Here is a 21,350-nt window from a genome sequence, read left to right on the forward strand (position 1 = left end):
AAGGTCGTCGTGGGAAGTGGTAGTACTCGCCAACTTGTCGAAAATAGGGTCTCGGTCGTCGGTATAGGTACTTGGTGAAATCCACGGGTGTCAGTAGTTGCACATGGTCTTCGCGTTGTAGTCTGACCTGGCGATTCCAAAACTTTCATCGGTAGTGGGACTTGGCGGTCTCGACGGTCGTCGTGCTACTTGTCGAAAGGAATCCAATGAGGCGGTCTTGTGTCCCTGGATTCAGTGGCCTTGGCAATGACAAAAGGGGCAGCATCACGTAGCATGCTTGGCGAGGGGCTACAAGTGAGAGGCCATGGCAGCGGCAAGACATGCAGCAGCAAAACGAGTCACAGACAGAGGAGGTGCTGCCAGGCACTGATGGTGGTGGAGCGGGGGAAGTCAACGCGGGCTCACGGTGACAACGACGACGAACAGAGGCGCGCGGAGAAGCAGCCGTCTGGTGATGAAGTAGAGGCGTCCATGGCCAGCGACCAAAGGTGTCGAAGATGGCCGAATCCGGGCCAACTCGGGTTGGGGAGGCGAGGTAGCAGGCCGGTGGCGGGGCTTGGCGCGGTCGGATGACAGGACCGCAGGGCGTAGCTTGGCGGCATCTTTGGTAGCAGGGAGGCGCGTCCCTGGCGACTGGCGTGAGGAGGAGGCCGGGGAAAGAAGGAGGCGCGCTAAGGAAGGAGGTGTGGCGCCTGGGCGGCGCTGGTGGCCTCCGGCGACACCGGATCGAAGGCAGAGGAGGACGCGGGACGTCGGATCGGGAGGCGCCAACTGCGCTCGTCCCTGGCGGCGCGAGCAGGGAAAAGAGAGAGAGGGGTCGAGCGAGAGGAAAAGGGCAGTTGGCGGCGCTGAGAGAGGAACGAGAGGGAGAGATTGAATCGGGGAATCGGGCTAGGGTTAAGACAGAGTGCGGCTGGCTGGGCCTTGGCCTTGGGCCGAATGGGCTGGCCTAGCTACAGGGAAAAGGCCTGGCTGGGCTCCTCACTCCTTCCCTCTTCTCTTTTAAAAAAACCCTTAGATAGCAAAATAAAAAGAAAAGAGCAGGTATCTAAGGGAGGTTTCTGACAAGGAGGTAAAAAGCTATGGGGTCCAGGATTTAAGTAATATTTGAATAAATTGCTTAGGGCATTTTTAAGGGTAGAAAATTAAACCAAGTTTAAATTAACTTCAAACTTGATGCAATTTTGAACCCAACCAAAACAATGTCAAAAGAGATGAAATTTGGTAGAGAGGTTGAAGGCATGGTCGAGAATTTATAGGAAAAGAATGAACATTAATAGAGAAGGGGAAAATGGCACTTGCAAAAGAAAGGAAATAGAAGGAAAGGAGAAGGAGATGATGCATGGGACAAAGGCATGGGGAATTATTTTGCAAGTGTGTCAAGGTAATTCCACATTAATGAAATATTTAATATAGCTCCCTACTATTGGGAGGATATGTTTTAAAGAGAATCACCATGTGAATTCCCTCGATTTAAATGGACCGAAGATCCATGCAATTTATTTAGTTGAGTTTTAAAATGGGTTGCATGATGACATGATGCAATGCACATGATGCAAAGATGAATGCAACAGACAAAACAAATCACACGACGAATCTCGGAAACCCTGGAAGACATCTGAAGCTCCGGTCTTGGGGCGTTACAACACTCCACCACTAGGAGAGGATCTCGTCCCGAGATCTAGAATGGCACCGGAGGGAAAAAGGAAGAGGAAGAGAAGAGGTAAAACTAAGTTGCTTCTTTGACGAATGAGTGAGACCAAAGAACCTTGAGAAGGTTAAACAAATTGAAAGAAATAAAACAACGGAGAAGAACAAAGTTGAAAACACTCTGTTAAGAAAGAGGAAAAGGAAGAACCGATTCGGGTAGCATTCTGGTTGAAAATAGATGAAAGACTTGATAAAATGGAAAAGCTTGAGCAAAAGGACACAACACTCCGGTTAAATGGATAAACCAAGAAAAGAACACGATCCTGACAAAACGAAAAGATGGGTTGAAGAGAGCAACATCACAAAGCCTCCGGAACAAAATGAAGAATGGAATGGAATGAACGAAGTAAAAACCAAGATCTTGGCAGCGCACGCTTACAACCAAGGCTAGAATGGAGTTGTTGGATTATCAACAACGAAAAGATAAGCTTGATATGGTCTTATGGAATACGTCTCAAATTATGAGGTGACAACCTGCAACTCAAGGAAAAAAGAATTGGATTGGTATGACCAAGGTGACGAGAAACTATTTCACCGGGAGGATAAATGAGGAACTTGGGTCATTTATGAGCACCATAATAGCAACAATCCTTAGGGAAGGCTTTAGGTGAAATATAACCCAAGATTACTTCAAAGAAGAGATTGATGGATTTAAAATACCTCATTCCTAACAACATGTGAATCATGAAACATGAACCCAAATTATCAAGAATGACATAATACCACCTCCAATAATATGGTAGAAATAATAGCACTCCGGATTGCAAGATGAAGAATGCTTGAAGTATATCTTGGCGGATCATAGATTCGAGAGATATCTTGAAGAGAAATTGAAGAATGAAAAGAAATCCTTGACGAACCACCATGAGGAACTCCGGTAATAGAAGGATGATCAAAGAAAAGGAATGAGAAGTTGAAAGCACAAGGTGAATCCTTGCGATGATTTAGAAGGAGCTTTGCGACGAGATAATGTGGAAAAGCTAGGAACTCCAGAAAATAAAGATGAAGAAAATGAAACCGAGAATTTGATGAGCCTCTGGAATACGGAATTGAATTCACTCGATGAAACAAGAATAAGAATTTATTATGCTTATCCTTCACCATTTTAAATTGATGACAAGCAGCGGATTTGGCATACCACTTATTCTCGTCGAAAGGATTAAATAGATATAGCGTCAACTTGGGGAAGTCTTCAACGCACCACCGGTAGGATTTGGAAAAATAACGAATGAGTTGATATGACAACAATGTAATAGAATCTAGAATGAATCACTAGTAAGAATTAAAAAAACAAAGTAAAAGGGATGAATCACCGGTAAGAATTAGCAAATGAATGAAGATGCTTGAGAGAATTTAGATACAAGTGAACGAAGGGATCACGAACTGATTAGAGAATATTGAATGATGCACCGGTAAGATTTGGAGAATGATAGCTGAAGGCTGAGAATGAATAAGTCTTGTGAAATAATGGGCTCCGGAGGAAAGAAAAGAATTTTCGCGTTCAAAACAATTATGAGAGGATGGCCTTGAACTAGAACCACGAATCTCTGAGAGAACGGATAAGATATGGAGGTAAAACTCTTCTTCGGTCTTCAAATGATGAGAAAGACTACGAGAAACACCACCATGAATTGTTGAGACACTCCGGAATAAAGAAAAATAGAAAAGTTGAACCAATGATGAAAAGAATTTGGAAGATCTTGGAGAAAGACATTTGACTGATGATAAATCATTCTTACGTCAAACTTCGAAAAGAAATTCGAGGATAGCTCCGGGAAAATAAGAAGAGTCAGGTAAGATCCTGGGAAAAGACCTGTGGGTTAGGGCCCACTCAAGAGAAACACCGTTGAAATGATTTAAAGAGAGAGATTGCACTGGTTGAACTAAAAGACTTGAATGAGATAACAGCCTCGAGAAAGGTTGAACTGATCTTGAAAGACAAGACGAGCCTTCTGAGATATCTTCAGCACTCCTGAACAAATGAATAGCGTGAAGTAAATTATTATGAGGTGCACCGGTATGAGAAGGTATTTTAAATGAGGAAAAAGGGGTATGAGATCAACACCGAAAGCTTGATTTGAATCCACCGGAGAAGAAAATGAGTGAAGAGTGACGAACTTGAAGCTCCATTAGAATTTTCATGAGAATCACCGCGTAAGAACATGAAGGAAAGAATGGAGAGACATCACATGAATCAAAGGATACTTGATTAAGAAATCTGAGTCCTTGAAGAAAAAGGGTGGGTGGGAGGGAAAAACAAAGGCAACTTGGAGACGGATGAAATGAACACCGTTGAGAAAAAAACTGATAATTGATCTTGCTGATGTTGAAATGATCGGAACCACTTGGAGAGAAAACATGCCGGTTGAAAAGGATTTGCATGACAATCTCGATTATCATGAGGGATTAGTATTCACATAGGAGTATGAGAACACCGCTTAGGAAAGGTATGGAATCAACATTTGACTTCGAAGCAACTCGAATACCACCACTCAAAACCAAAAACAAAGGGTTGGCTTGCAGAATAAGCCGGAACAAACATATGATAGAGATTTCGTCCGAAGTTTTCGTGGTGGGGCCTACACGGGCTCGATCGTATAGCACCATCATGTACAAGGCAGTGCACATGACATACGAAGCGTCCCCGAGTCGGCATAGCAAAGGACTCTTTAAGACACAACGAGACCACTGTAAAACCAACCGTGGATAGGCGGACCACTAGACGTCGAACCCCAATTTCATATCATACATCTGTCGGAAAGATATCCTAAGAGCTACTTGAATTCCCACTTACAAACTCCCAAAAAAATTCCGGTTATGCAATGAGGTGTTGGGGATACAGGGGAAGCATAATATGTCACCCAAAACTAGCAAATCCTACATCCAGCTGTATCCATCCTTCAACACATAATCAAGAAACCTTCGGAAATCGTTTACCTCAACCTTCGAAAAGCATATGTTATACGAGTCATGGCAATACTCCCGAACTCCCGCCCCAGTACTGGGTGGCGTCGAGGTTATCTCACCAACAACTGCATAAAAGAGATTTTCGATGTCGGCGAAACTAATCTCAGGTATTCCAGAACTGCAACGATAAAATTGTGACGACAACACCTCGGAGCTCAACTCCCCGGGACACTGCCACAACCCGTAAATGACAGGAGGCACCAAGAACAATGTTCTCATCACAAAACCATCAGAACAATTCCAAGATACCAGCGTGATCCTAAGAAAAAATTTTAGTGAAATTTAAGAAGAGAAGAGTCAAAACTCTACGTCACGATGCCTCACCAGAGCGACGAAGGGACTGAGGAGTAAAAAGAATTCCTAACTCTCCGATATATATAATTCCTAAATGACTCAAAACAATTTTCTAGACTCAACAACGCCAACGATTCGATCAAGCAGGGGGCTCCTAAGTCAGGGAAGGCTCTGATTACCAACTTGTGACGCCCACGATGCGGCTATATCTCCCACGTGTCGAAGAACGACTTAGAGGCATAACCGCATTGTAAGCAATGTCGCAAGTGAGGTAATCTTCACACAAACCATGTAATACATAAGGGAAAGAGATACATAGTTGGCTTACAATCGCCACTTCACACAATACATGAATAAAGCATTACATCATCCAGATACAGACAAGGTCCGACTACGGAACCAAAATAAAAGAAGACAACCCCAAATGCTACACAGATCCCTGATCATCCCAACTGGGCTCCACTACTGATCAAATGGAAACGGGACAACCTAACGAACACGATCTTCATCAAGCTCCTCCTGAGCTTGGTTGCGTCACCTGCACGATGTCATCGAGCACCTGCAAACTGGTTTTGGAAGTAATCTGTGAGTCACGGGGACTCAGCAATCTCACACCCTTGCGATCCAGACTATTTAAGCTTATGGGTAAGGTAAAAGGTATGAGGTGGAGCTGCAGCAAGCGACTAGCATATATGGTGGCTAAACATACGCAAATGAGAGCGAGAAGAGAAGGCAAGGCACGGTCGATAAAACTATGATCAAGAAGTGATCCTAGAACAACCTACGTCAAGCATAACTCCAACACCGTGTTCACTTCCCGGACTCCACCGAGAAGAGACTATCACGGTTACACATGCGGTTGATGTATTTTAATTAAGATCAACTTCAAGTTTTCCACAACCGGACATTAACAAATTCCCATCTGCCCATAACGTAGGTATCATAGCATAGGTATAGCAAAAGAGCGAGCAACTAGCAAGCAAAGATAGAAGTGATTTCGAGGATATGGTCATCTTGCCTGAAATCCCGCAAGACAGAAGAACGAGTCCATGAAGAAGACAAACGTACGTAGTCGAACGGGTCCTCACAAACACGATGATATCGGAACTAGCCCGAAGATGCAACACCGGAAAGGAGCAAACAACATAATAAACAACCACCACATAAGCATGGCACGATGCACAACCAAGTATGATGCATGTCCGGTTTAATATGCATGGCATGGCAAAGTGCACAAGCAATCCTACAAATTAAATGGAGCTCAATATGCAACGGAGTTGCATATTGAAGAAAACACCAGATGACTTATTCAGTTGTCTCTCGTTTAGGTACTCAACAATATTAAATGTTGTTAAACATGGAAAGAGGAGAAGCATAATAAAACTACCTAATTAGGCAAGTTTAAATGAGGCCGGAACAACAAACAACAATTCCGGTAGATCCCCATAAGCATTTATCAATCTGGTGCAACAACAATTTTAAACATTTTAATTGTTGTTATTATGATGCGGATGACATGAACAAATTTATGCAAGGTTTTATGCAATATTTATGAAAATGTTGATATGAGCACTTTATGAAGCATTTGTCGTCGTGGTAGAAAGAAAGGGGTGCCACGACGTCGAAACGGTAATGATGCCATGGCAACATTCCGGTTCTGGTACTTGATTGAGATACCGATGCAAAGGAGAAGTGTATGGATGCGTGCAAAAGATGGTGGGGCGCTCCCGGATTCTGGGTGTCCCACGAGTTGGCGACAAGGAAACGAGTGACAATTTGGACACGGCGCAAACACGAGCATCTCAAACATCACAAGCATTCGTCCACGACGGTCGTCTCGACGTTATACCTCTGAAGCGTGCATTATCGGAGTGGTTCAAGTCGGTGTAGAGGAAGTAGTGGAAGTAGACGTTCTCGGACGTCGAGGGAAGTAGTGGTTCACGCGACGGTAGTCGAAGTAGTCGTCCTCGCACGCTCTAGGGTCGAGGGTAGAGGTTCTCGTGATCTCGGCGACGGTAGTGGTACATTTTAATCGTTGCACGAGTTTCCGTAGACGTTCATCAGTGTCGAGGTACTTGGGGTCTTCGGACTTTCCGGTCCCGTTCTTGCGACGGTAGTCATTCATGTTCGTTTCGGAGAGGTACTTGATGACTCCAAACCCTTCGCGGTCGACGGTAGTTGAACTTTATGCTTGCGGTGCACATGTCTTCGTCAACGGTAGTAGTACAAGGTCGTCGTGGGAAGTGGTCGTACTCGTGAACTTGTCGAAAACAGGGTCTCGGTCATCGGTATAGGTACTTGGTGAAATCCACGGGTGTCAGTAGTTGTAGATGGTCTTCGCGTCGTAGTCTGACTTGGTGATTCCAAAACGTTCATCGGTAGTGGAACTTGGCGGTCTCGACGGTCGTCGTGGTACTTGTCAAAAGGCAACAAGGCGGTCTTGTGTCCCTGGATTTAGTGGCCTTGGCGCGGTCGGAGGATAGGACCGCGGGGCGCAGCTTGGCGGCGTCTTCGGTAGCAGGGAGGCGCGTCCCTGGCGACTGGCGTGAGGAGGAGGCCAGGGAAGGAAGGAGGCGTGTTAAGGAAGGAGGTGTGGCGCCTGGGCGGCGCTTGTGGCCTCCGACGGCACCGGATCGAAGGCGGAGGAGGACGCGGGACGTCGGATCGGGAGGCGCCGATTGCGCTCGTCCCTGGCGGCGCGAGCTGGGAAAAGAGAGAGAGGGGTCAAGCGAGAGGACAAGGGCAGTTGGCGGCGCTGAGAGAGGAACAAGAGGGAGAGATTGGATCGGGGAATCGGGCTAGGGTTAAGACAGAGTGCGGCTGGCTGGGCCTTGGCCTTGGGCCGAATCGGCCGGCCTAGCTACAGGGAAAAGGCCTGGCTGGGCTCCTCACTCCTTCCCTCTTCTCTTTTAAAAAAAACCTCAGATAGCAAAATAAAAAGAAAAGAGCATGTATCTAAAGGAGGTTTCTGACAAGGAGGTAAAAAGCTATGGGGTCCAGGATTTAAGTAATATTTGAATAAATTGCTTAGGGCATTTTTAAGGGTAGAAAATTAAACCAAGTTTAAATTAACTTCAAACTTGATGCAATTTTGAACCCCAACCAAAACAACGTCAAAAGAGATGAAATTTGGTAGAGAGGTTGAAGGCATGGTCGAGAATTTATAGGAAAAGAATGAACATTAATAGAGAAGGGGAAAATGGCACTTGCAAAAGAAAGGTAATAGAAGGAAAGGAGAAGGAGATGATGCATGGGACAAAGGCATGGGGAATTATTTTGCAAGTGTGTGAAGGTAATTCCACATTAATGAAATATTTAATATAGCTCCCTACTATTGGGAGGATATGTTTTAAAGAGAATCACCATGTCAATTCCCTCGATTTAAATGGACCGAAGATCCATGCAATTTATTTAGTTGAGTTTTAAAACGGGTTGCATGATGTAGGATCGAAAGTATGTCTAGAGGGGGGGTGATTAGACTACTTGACCAAATAAAAACTTAACCTTTTCCCAATTTTAGTTCTTGGCAGATTTTAGCTATTTTAGGACAAGTCAAGCAATCATCACACAATTCAAGCAAGCATGCAAAGACTTTATGGGCAGCGGAAAGTAAAGCATGCAACTTGCAAGATTATAAAGGGAAGGGTTTGGAGAATTCAAGCGCTATTGGAGACATGGATGTTTTTCCCGTGGTTCGGATAGGTGGTGCTATCCTACATCCACGTTGATGGAGACTTCAACCCACGAAGGGCAACGGTTACGCGAGTCCACACAGGGCTCCACCCAAGGGCAACGGTTGCGCGAGTCCACGAAGGGCTCCACCCACGAAGGGTCCACGAAGAAGCAACCACCCACAAAGGGTCCACGAAGAAGCAACCTTGTCTATCCCACCATGGCCATCGCCCACGAAGGACTTGCCTCACTAGCGGTACATCTTCACGAAGTAGGCGATCTCCTTGCCCTTACAAACTCCTTGGTTCAACTCCACAATCTTGTCGGAGGCTCCCAAGTGACACCTAGCCAATCTAGGAGACACCACTCTCCAAGAAGTAACAAATGGTGTGTAGGTAATGAAATCCTTGCTCTTGTGCTTCAAATGATAGTCTCCCCAACACTCAACTCTCTCTCATAGGATTTGGATTTGGTGGAAAGAAGATTTGAGTGGAAAGCAACTTGGGAAGGCTAGAGATCAAGATTCATATGGTAGGAATGGAATGTCTTGGTCTCAACACATGAGTAGGTGGTTCTCTCTCAGAACAAATGAGTTGGAATGATGTGTGTGTTCTGATGGCTCTCTCACTGAATGAGAAAGAGGTGAAGGGGTATATATAGCCTCCACGCAAAATCCAACCGTTACACGGTTTTCCAATCTCGGTGGGACCGAATCAATAAACTCGGTCGGACCGAAAATGTAAACCTAGTGACCGTTAGTGATTTCGGTGGGACCGACATGCAACTCGGTAGGACCGATTCGGTTAGGGTTTGGGCATAACGTAATCTCGGTGAGACCGATTACACAAACTCGGTGAGACCGAGTTTGGTAATTAGCTAACCAGAGAGTTGGTCAGGCAAACTCGGTGGGACCGATTTGCTCTTTCGGTGAGATCGAGTGGAACTCGGTAAGACCGAAAAGTTACAAAGGGGAAACACTGAGTTTACATTGCAATCTCGGTGGGACCGATTCGCTCTTTCGGTGGGACCGAAAAGTTACAAAAGGGAAACAAAGAGTTTGCAACCCCATCTCGGTGAGACCGAGATCCTTATCGGTAGAACCGAATTGCTAGGGTTTGGCAGTGGCTAATGACAAGTGAAACTCGGTGGCGCCGGATAGGAAGAATCGGTAGGACCGAGTTTGTCTTAGAGTTTTGGTCATATGTGGATATGGGAAAGTAGTTGAGGGTTTTGGAGCATATCACTAAGCACATGAAGCAAGAGGCTCATTAAGCAACACCTCATCCCTCCTTAATAGTATTGGCTTTTCCTATGGACTCAATGTGATCTTGGATCACTAAAATATAAAATGAAGAGTCTTGAGATTTTGAGCTTGAGCCAATCCATTGTCCTTAGCATTTTGAGGGTTCCACTTTCATATCCATGCCATGCCAATCATTGAGCTTTCCTGAAATAATCATCTTGGAATAGCATTAGCTCAATGAGCTATATGTTGTTATGAATTACCAAAACCACCTAGGGATAGTTGCACTTTCAATCTCCCCCTTTTTGGTAATTGATGACAACATATAGATCAAAGCTTCGACAAATGATAATAAGCATGAAATATATCGTCGCTTTGAGAAGTATGTGATAAGTAAGAGCTCCCCCTAAATTTGTGCATATTTAAAATTTGCTTTGGAATGCAAATGCACAAAGAGTTAGAGTCATGGGTTACTCTTCCATGTCACATACATCTTGGTGGAGCGCTCAAAATGATAAGAATGAAATACATGCACTCATTACCAAGAATAGTGAATGATCACAAACGATAGATAGAATGATAATATTTAAGCAAGCATTAAGCAAACATTAAGTGTAGCTTATGATCAAACACATGATCATCGATGTCTCACAGGCATAAGGACGTAGTATCTCACACACAAAAGCAGAAAAGGTTCGAAAAACCACCAAATAAAACAAGGGAGAAAAGCAACACTCTCTCTCTCGAAGCCTATGATCTATACATCTTCTCCCCCTTTGGCAACAAGTTACCAAAAAGTTCCTAGAAAATGCATAGTGCTAAGTCGTCGCTCAGGCTTGATCTTCAGGTGGTGGTGGAGTCCGGATCACTCCAAGGACGAAGACTTCTGTAGATGTTGAAGTAGTCGCTGGAGTTGGAGCTGAAGTAGATGCTGGAGCTGAGGCTGTAGCTGGTGCTGAGGTAGTGGCTCTGGTGTCAGCAACTGGCACGGCAGACGACCTCGGGCCTCGTGGCACTCTAGAAAAAGCATGAGTGGTAGTCCTTCCTCTCCTCTCATTCATGTCCTCCTGGAGCTGCTCCACTGCAGACTGAACTTCCGTTACCTTGACATCCAAGTCATAGAACTTCTGTTCCATGATCCTCTCTAGGCTCTGCTGATTTTTAGTGAGGTTGGCCAGACTTTGCTCAATTCTCAGCGTGGATGCAATCAAGTAACCAAGCTGCTCTTGTTTGGTCTTCAAGAAGTACTCAGATGCCTCCGCTTGAGTAGGCATCCTGGCATCTTTCTCCTTCCTCGCCTTCTCCTTCTTTGCATATGCTTGTGCAGACGATGGATCATTCTCTGTCATCAGAACTTCATTGTTCTCAAAATCTGGACGGATGGGCAGGTGTTCCTTATCCAACAAATATACGCCCGTGCCCATCTTGGAGTTGATGAGCTCCTGAATCTGAGGGGCATATCCACAGCTCCTCTTCTGATCTGCAGCTGTCCTCTTAACGGTTTCCACAATGAGACTCATGACCTTGAATTTCTGAGGCACGTCAAAGACATGAAGCAAGTTGATCGCGTGACCTCTGATCATCTTGTGATCTCTAGACTTAGGCAACAGAGTGTGCCTTAGTATCCAATTGATAGTAGGCAATCCTGAGAGCAGTAATGCACTGAGCCAAACTTGAATGTGTCAAGAGCTTCATTAGGAATTTCCTTGTACATGTTGGATATGGAGTTATGGTCCATCTTCTTCTTGGCATAGATATCCAAGTCCTCATCTTGCTCTTCTGGGGCATTGATGATCTGTGCCCACTCAGCCACTGTAGATTGGTACCTTGTACCCTCAGACATCCATGTAATCCTCCCATCTGGATAGAAGTGAGCTGTGGAGTAGAACTGCATGATGAGTTCCTCGTTCCACTTTGTGAGCTTCTGCCCAACAAAGTCCTCTACTCCACACGCTCTGAAGCTGTCCTGAACTCCTGGGTAGTACTCTTCATTCTCCTTGATGTAGGTCCAGTCGACCCATCTCATGTCACAAACGATTGGCTTCTTGTCAAGCAAAACAGTCTCATAAAAATCTTGCTGTTCCTTGGTGTGAAATCTGTAATCCACGGCAGTCCTTCTCCTAGAAGCATATGGATCTGCTTCTCTCCACTTCCTGAGCCCTGAGTCTCTCCTGAGCTTCATATCCTCAGCCACAGGATGAGCATCGTTGTGGTCTGGGATCTTGGGCTTGAGCTTCCGAAGGACACTCTCTTCCTCTTCTTCAGTAGCTTCAGGCACTGGGGCCTTGTTCTTTTCTGCAGCAGGTATACTCCTTGTGTTTCTCTTTGGTGCTGTCTTATGCTTAGATGCAGCCTTGGGTGCTTCCTTGGGCTTGGATGCAGCTGTTCTTGACCTTATGGCATCTCCCATAAGTTTGGCTGCCTTGGGCGCTGGTGCAGCTGCCTCTTCTTCCTCCTCCTCTTCTACCATGATGGAGGCTCTCCCAAGCACTTTGGCTACAGTCTTCTTTACTCTCTCCTTCCTCTTTTTGCCCTCAGCAGCAACGGGCTCAATGGGAGCAGGCTTCTCAGTTGAGGCTCTAGCCTTTGACATTGGCTGCCTGCCTGCTGGCCTCTTGACTTTCAGGCCTGGCTTTGAGCCTTGAGCTGGCTCAACTCTTTTGGAAGTGGCCTCCTCCTCTGCCACATAGTCATCATCTTCAGAATCAGACGTTCTCTTCTTCCTTTGACGTGTGGCAGCCTTAGGCAGATTGCTGGGGGTGCTCCTACTGCCTTCATCAGATGAACTGGAGGGACTAGTGCCCTCACTCATGACCACTTGCTGCTCTGAGAGGTTCTGGCTGTCACTTTGATCAGACATGTTGCAAACTGACTGCTGACCCTGTGAATAGATTATGGATAAGATAGAGTGGATGAGCATCACAAAAAGCAGAGATTTTTTCAAAAGATTAATTCAAAAACTTAGTTTTAGTTTTCCACAGAAAGCATCTCGGATCTACCGATTTTCAAACTCGGTGACACCGAAGCAGTTTTGGCACCAGAACTGGTGAACTCGGTCAGACCGAGTCACAGTTCGGTGGCACCGAGACTGCTAGGGTTTCACAGAATTCCAAAATCGGTCGCACCGATAAGTTATTCTCGGTCAGACCGAGTTTCACTTGTGCAATGGCAAAAGCCAGATCGGTGGGACCGAGTTTTTCAATTCGGTGGGTCCGAGATGGTTTCGACGGAAACCTAACCCTAAAATTTTCAAATTAAGCCTAATCTACGAGTTTATTGACTGGATAGGAGTGTTTCAATCGTGGCAAGAATCATGATGATCACAATGTGCTAGGAATCGGAGTGGAGAATAGCACAAAGATCGAGTCCATACCCTAGTTCGGCGGAGACTCGCTAATGCGGCAATGGCGGGGCAGAATTCCGTTGACGGCGGCGGAGACCAGTGACTAGAGGCTGCTGGCGGCGAGAAGATGATCCGGAGACCACGAAGGCAGAGCAGGCTATCGCGCGGGCGAGGAGGTTTCGGAGAAATTTCCAAAATTCTGCCCGTCACTATATATAGCCCGACCCTGTCGGTGTGACCGAGTGGAACAACTCGGTGGCACCGAGATGCAAAACTGTGTGCAGTTATTGCAACTCGGTGTGACCGAAACATTCAAATCGGTTGCACCGAGATCGAAAACCTAGATCAACTTAATGAACTCGGTAGGACCGAAAATGGAGTATCGGTCAGACCGAGATTCATAAAGAGGTTTTGGAAGTTTAAGTCTATGACGAATCGGGGACTCCGAGCGCTCCTCACACAGAGTGGTTCGAATCTGACTTGATCAAATTTTGTGATGCAGCATGAATAGAGTTTGAGACGAGAAAAGCATAGATAGCTAGAGGAGGTTCTTAGGCATTCTTGTCCATCCACTTGGCAAAAGAAGATAAAGCCAAACAATCAAAACAACAAGTGGATGTCCTCGAATGAGTAAAGTATGCAATCAGCATGCTCACACAATAAGATAGCAAATGAAATATGTGGCAAAGCATGCACAACCAATTCTAGCATCTATCAAGCAATTTGCGATGACTAGGTCATCTATATATGAGTATATTGACTTAGGAGTCAAGTGAGAACACTTGATCGTAGGTCATACTCATCGTTTAAGCTCAAGTGGGGTTACCACTTTTACATAAAGCACTGTTTTGTTCACATCTTTAGAGTTGCTTTAGCTCAAGTCTTAGAGTAAAGCTCCCCCTAGATGTGATATCCCCCCTAAGAGGGATGAACTAACCTTGGGTTTTTTCGATGATGACTTCATGTAGATATTGAAGATGTGGATGCTCAATGTTGATGTAGATCTCTTGGAGCTATCCATTTGAGTGAATTGCACTTTCAATACCTACATGGGTTAGTCCCACAAGGAACAAACAAGGATATCCATAGACATAGAGTGATGCACACACAAGATGATGTCCATGAAAACTTTAGGTTACCTTGTCCCTTGTCTTACCAACAAGAGGGTTTGTGACTCCTTGAACTAGTGCAAGATGTGGAAGTGGATTGCACTTGTTCTTGCCAAAATGATAAGAGTGAAGTATGTTGGCGGAGTCACCCTCAAGAACTCTCTAGTTCTTCTTCTTTTGGATCCACATCATCTTGATGGGAATCCTTGGAGTTGTAGTCGTACTTGATGAAGTGGAACTTGAAGAAGTCTTGGGAATCCACTTGACTAAGGTCTTAGGAGATTCTTCAAATGCATCAATTTCCTCTTGAAGCTTGTCCTTGCCTTTTTGCTCGTAGTCTTGTGGTGGAAGATCATCTTGAGCTTGTGTCCCTTTGAAAGAAGTATACTTATCTTGTTGAGGGACAAACTTTGTCTTGGGGTATTGATCTTCTTCCCATTCAACTCCATTGGCATTGAACTTTCGTTCAAAACCAACACCTTGATTCTTCCGGTGCATTCCTTGCTTGCGCACAATTTCCTCGAATTGCTTACTCCCGGCAAGGCTTTTGTACACTCCTTTCTCTATAATTCCCTTCAATAAGCTATTTTCTTGCTCAAGTGTAACTTGGCTAAGAGAATCATTAGTGGAATCAAGAGAACTACTAGAAGCAACAATATTGGATTTAGCATGATCATTGTTACTACTAGAGGAAGAATCTTTCTTGTTAGATTTTACTTGAGGCATGTAAGTGGATAAGAGTAAACGCTTGGCAATGTAAGAAGAACTTTTCTTGCGGATATCATCATTGATTGCCTTTAAGAACTCATGCTCTTGCTCAAGATTGAGCTTTTCAAAGCGTAGCTTCTCATGAGCCCTTAAAAGTTCTCGATGATCTTCGAAGATAGTGTCATGAGCTAACTTAAGAGTTTTTAGTTCTTTAGTTAGAGCCTCAATCTTCTCCTTATCATTGTCATTCGTTTTATCTTGATTAGCATGATTAATTGGTCTTTCATCATAGTATTCATCACTAGAGTTGTCACCAATCAAATCATCACCTAACAAGTCATCTTCATCACTATTGAAATCAACATACTCGGGGTGTGTTACCTTAGGACCTTTGGCCATGTAGCATCTTCCAATTCCTTCATTTGGTGAGTCAAATATGTCGTAGGAGTTGGTTGACACAAGTGCTAGACCGGCAACACCTTCATTTTGAGTATCTTCGGAGTCGGAGTGATAACTTCTCTCGGAGTGGCTGTCGGAGTCAGAGCCGGATACCCATTCACCAATATGAGCTTGATGTCTTCGTCTTGTGTAGCTCCTTGATGATTTTTCCTTCCTTTCCGAATCCTTGCTTCTCCGTGAGTATCTTCGTTCATAATGATCATCTCTACTCCTTCTCTCTCTTGGTGGTGATCCTTTGCTTCTTCTTCTTGGATAATCTTCTCTTCTCTTGTAGGGAGCCGTACACTCATTGGAATAGTGTCCGGGTCTTCCACAATTGTAACAGTTTCGCTCTCGACTAGAAGATCTTTTGTCATTGTAGGACCTTGATTTGGAGCTTCTATATTTGCTTCTATTCTTGTAGAACTTGTTGAAGTTCTTCACCATTAAGCTCAATTCTTCATTGAAGTCTTGTTTCTCACTTGATGATGTAGGGGCTTCACATGAGGCTTTGTAGGCACCACTTGATTTGTTGTGAAGTTCCTCTTTATCCTTAAGTGACATCTCATGAGCAACAATTCTTCCAATCACCTCCGTTGGCTTGAGATCTTTGTAATTGGGCATCATTTGGATCAATGTGCACACGGTATCATATTTTCCATCCAAGGCTCTTAGGATCTTCTTGATGATGAATCTATCGGTCATCTCTTCACTTCCTAAGCCGGCAATCTCATTTGTGATGAGAGCAAGCCTAGAGTACATTTCAGTGACACCTTCACCATCCTTCATCTTGAACTTGTCAAGTTGGCTTTGAAGCACATCCAACTTGGATTCCTTGACGGAGTCGGTACCTTCATGCATATCAATCAAAGTGTCCCAAATTTCCTTTGCATTCTCAAGGCGACTGATTTTGTTGAATTCTTCGGGGCACAATCCGTTGAAGAGAATATCACAAGCTTGAGCATTGTATTGCAACATCTTCAACTCATCCGCGGTAGCTTCACGGTTTGGTTCTCTCCCGTCAAAGAAGTCACCTTGCAAACCAACACACACAATAGCCCAAACGGCGGGGTTATGTCCAAGAATATGCATTTTCATTTTATGCTTCCAACTAGCAAAATTAGTACCATCAAAGTAAGGACCTCTATGGTGATAATTTCCCTCGCTAGACGCCATACTCTCCTAGGTTGTGAAACCAAGGCTATGACCACCAAAAGCTATGGAGATCAAGCAAATGGAGACCAAAGCTCTGATACCACTTGTAGGATCGAAAGTATGTCTAGAGGGGGGGTGATTAGACTACTTGACCAAATAAAAACTTAACCTTTTCCCAATTTTAGTTCTTGGCAGATTTTAGCTAGTTTAGGACAAGTCAAGCAATCATCACACAATTCAAGCAAGCATGCAAAGAGTTTATGGGCAGCGGAAAGTAAAGCATGCAACTTGCAAGAATATAAAGGGAAGGGTTTGGAGAATTCAAACGCTATTGGAGACACGGGTGTTTTTCCCGTGGTTCGGATAGGTGGTGCTATCCTACATCCACGTTGATGGAGACTTCAACCCACGAAGGGTAACGGTTGCGCGAGTCCACACAGGGCTCCACCCAAGGGCAACGGTTGCGCGAGTCCACGAAGGGCTCCACCCACGAAGGGTCCACGAAGAAGCAACCTTGTCTATCCCACCATGGCCATCGCCCACGAAGGACTTGCCTCACTAGCGGTAGATCTTCACGAAGTAGGCGATCTCCTTGCCCTTACAAACTCCTTGGTTCAACTCCACAATCTTGTCGGAGGCTCCCAAGTGACACCTAGCCAATCTAGGAGACACCACTCTCCAAGAAGTAACAAATGGTGTGTAGGTAATGAACTCCTTGCTCTTGTGCTTCAAATGATAGTCTCCCCAACACTCAACTCTCTCTCATAGGATTTGGATTTGGTGGAAAGAAGATTTGAGTGGAAAGCAACTTGGGAAGGCTAGAGATCAAGATTCATATGGTAGGAATGGAATGTCTTGGTCTCAACACATGAGTAGGTGGTTCTCTCTCAGAACAAATGAGTTGGAATGATGTGTGTGTTCTGATGGCTCTCTCACTGAATGAGAAAGAGGTGGAGGGGTATATATAGCCTCCACACTAAATCCAACCGTTACACAGTTTTCCAATCTCGGTGGGACCGAATCAATAAACTCAGTCGGACCGAAAATGTAAACCTAGTGACCGTTAGTGATTTTGGTGGGACCGACATGCAACTCGGTAGGACCGATTCGGTTAGGGTTTGGGCATAACGTAATCTCGGTGAGACCGATTACACAAACTCGGTGAGACCGAGTTTGGTAATTAGCTAACCAGAGAGTTGGTCAGGCAAACTCGGTGGGACCGATTTGCTCTTTCGGTGAGACCGAGTGGAACTCGGTGAGACCGAAAAGTTACAAAGGGGAAACACTGAGTTTACATTGCAATCTCGGTGGGACCGATTCGCTCTTTCGGTGGGACCGAAAAGTTACGAAAGGGAAACAGAGAGTTTGCAACCCCATCTCGGTGGGACCGAGATCCTTATCGGTAGAACCGAATTGCTAGGGTTTGGCAGTGGCTAATGACAAGTGAAACTCGGTGGCGCCGGATAGGAAGAATCGGTAGGACCGAGTTTGGCTTAGAGTTTTGGTCATATGTGGATATGGGAAAGTAGTTGAGGGTTTTGGAGCATATCACTAAGCACATGAAGCAAGAGGCTCATTAAGCAACACCTCATCCCTCCTTAATAGTATTGGCTTTTCCTATGGACTCAATGTGATCTTGGATCACTAAAATATAAAATGAAGAGTCTTGAGCTTTTGAGCTTGAGCCAATCCATTGTCCTTAGCATTTTGAGGGTTCCACTTTCATATCCATGCCATGCCAATCATTGAGCTTTCCTGAAATAATCATCTTGGAATAGCATTAGCTCAATGAGCTATATGTTGTTATGAATTACCAAAACCACCTATGGATAGTTGCACTTTCACAAGATGACATGATGCAATGCACATGATGCAAAGATGAATGCAACAGACAAAACAAATCACACAACGAATGTCGGAAACCCTGGAATACATCTGAGGCTCCGGTCTTGGGGCGTTACACCCTATCAGGCTCGGAATCCCGGTTACAAGACATCCTCGACAGTGGTAAAACAAGTCCAGCAAGACCACCCGATGCGCCGACATCCCGATAGGAGCTGCACATATCTCGTTCTCAGGGCAACACCGGATAAGCAATCCATACAACTAGAACCAGCCCTCGAGTTTCCCCGAGGTGGCGCTGCAAGTGGCTCTAGTTTGTACCAACACTTAGACAAGCACTGGCCCGAGGGGGTTAAAATAATGATGACCCTCGGGATGCGTGACTCCCAAGGGAAAAAGGCTAGGTGGCGAATGGTAAAACCAAGGTTGGGCCTTGCTGGAGGAGCTTTATTCAAGGCGAACTGTCAAGGGGTTCCCATTTTAACCCAACCGTGTAAGGAACGCAAAATCCAGGAACATAACACCAATATGACGGAAACTAGGGCGACAAGAGTGGAACAAAATACCAGGCATAAGGCCGAGCCTTCCACCCTTTACCAAGTACATAGATGCATTAATTAAATAAGAGATATTGTGATATCCCAACAAAATATCCATGTTCCAACAAGGAACAAGCTCCAATCTTCACCTGCAACTAACAACGCTATAAGAGGGGCTGAGCAAAGCGGTAACATAGCCAAACAACGGTTTGCTAGGACAAGGTGGGTTGGAGGCTTGGTTCAACAATATGGGAGGCATGATAAGCCAGTGGTAGGTATCGCAGCATAGGCATAGCAAAAGAGCGAGCAACTAGCAAGCAAAGATAGAAGTGATTTCGAGGGTATGGTCATCTTGCCTGAGATCTCGCAAGGAAGAAGAACGAGTCCATGAAGAAGACAAACGGACGAAGTCGGACGGATCCTCACAAATGCTACGTTATCGGAACTAACCCAAAGAAGCAACACTGGAAAGAAGCAAACAGCATAGTAAACAACCACCACATAAACATGGTATGATGCACAATCAAGTATGATGCATGTCTGGTTTAAAAGATACATGGCATGGCAAAGTGCAACAAACAATACTACAAATTAAGTGGAGCTCAATATGCAATGGGTTGCATATTGACGGAACACCACGTCAATTATTTAGTTCTCTCTCGTTTAGGTACTCAACAATATTAAATGTTGATTAACATGGCAAGAGGTGAAGCATAACAAAAACTATACCATCTAACCAATTTAAATGGGGCCGGATATAACAAACAACAAATCCGGTAAATCCCCATATGCCTTAGTAATTTATTACAACAACAATTTAAACATTTTAATTTTTGTTATCATGATGCGGATGACATGGACAAGTTTATGCGATTTTTATGAAAATGTTGATAACAACATTATGAAGCATTTGTCACCGTGGTGGAAAGAAAGAGTGCCACGGCGACGAATCCGAAAATGATGTCACGGCACCATATCGGTTCCGGTAGCTCACGGAGATACCGGTACAAAAGGAAAAGTGACGGAAGCGTGACATGCGATAGAAGGTGGGGTGATCCCGGTAACCGGGTTCCCACATGCCGACGACGGTGCCAAGCGGGGAAAACAAGTAGCATTCACGGGAGGATACAACATCCAAACATGCATCTCATACAACACAAGCATTTGTTCACGGACAGTCGTCTCGGGGTTATACCTTCGAAGCATGCATTAACGGAACGGATCAAGTTCGGCGGTAGGGGTACACGTGTCCAAGGGGAAGTAGTTGTTCACGGGGTCGTCGTGGGAAGTAGCGGTACATGCAACGGTAGTTGAACTTGACGTTTGCGTTACACGGGTCTTCGAGGGTCGACGTAGTGGTACTTGGTTGTTTCAAAGAGGAACTTGTTGCAACGCTGGGCGTAGTCATACACTTGGTCTTGTCGGATTCGCGACAACGGTAGGGGCACAAACGTTCTTGCGGTACTTGGGCCGTCGTGGAACTCGTTCACGTTGTAGTCGTACATGTTCAGGAAGAAACATATACAGCGTCGTGGAACTTGGCGCATCCAAATGGTACTTGACGATCGACGGACATCGTGGTACTAGCCGGTCCAGGTCTTGGCGTATCCGTGCGTAGAGCTACTTGCAGATCTGTGGTGCTCTAGCAACTGATGGAACTCCACGTACAGACTAGAAGCCGTGGAGGAGCTGTTCAAGATAGCAGCCTGGGTGGTGATTGACGAGGCCACCGATGACAACTTGGCCGTGCAGCACGGGACCGGGAGGTGCGCAGGGAAAACGGAGCAGGCAGCAGCGAATGGCACGGGTCCTCGAGCGGAGGCAGGGCTTCTCCTGCTGGTTTCCGGCGACCAGCGGCGCGGGAACGAGGATGAGGCTGGAGGAGGCGCGAGTGGGAGGAGGCGCTGAGGCGGACCGGTCGGCGGAGGCAACCTTGGCGCTTGCTCCGGCGAGGGTGGCGCTGCTCCGGGCATGGATGGACGGGTGGATCGATGGAGGCCTGAGGCGTTGACGTGGACAGAGCTCGGAGAGGCCACGGCGAGGTGGCTGTAGATGACGAAGCAGGGGGTAGGCCGGCAGGCTGCAGTGCCCGCATAGGGATAATTTCCCCGGACTTGCAAAAATGAGCTTGATCCCACAAAATAGAAGTCGGCACGCGGTTGAAGTTGAATTCAAACTCATTTGAAATTAATTCAAATGATTTGAATAGGAAGTGAGGTTTGGAGGTCCAAAAATGTTGAGACTTTTGGAGGAGCCTCAAAAAAAGGAGAAAGAATTTTCGGCAAGGTTTGGAGATCAACTCGAAGCAGAAAGGCATGGGATTATCTGCA

This window comes from Triticum urartu, chromosome 4A (genome assembly GCF_056163025.1).
Source record: "Triticum urartu cultivar PI428250 chromosome 4A, HENAU_Tu73, whole genome shotgun sequence".
NCBI classification, from domain to species: domain Eukaryota; kingdom Viridiplantae; phylum Streptophyta; class Magnoliopsida; order Poales; family Poaceae; genus Triticum; species Triticum urartu.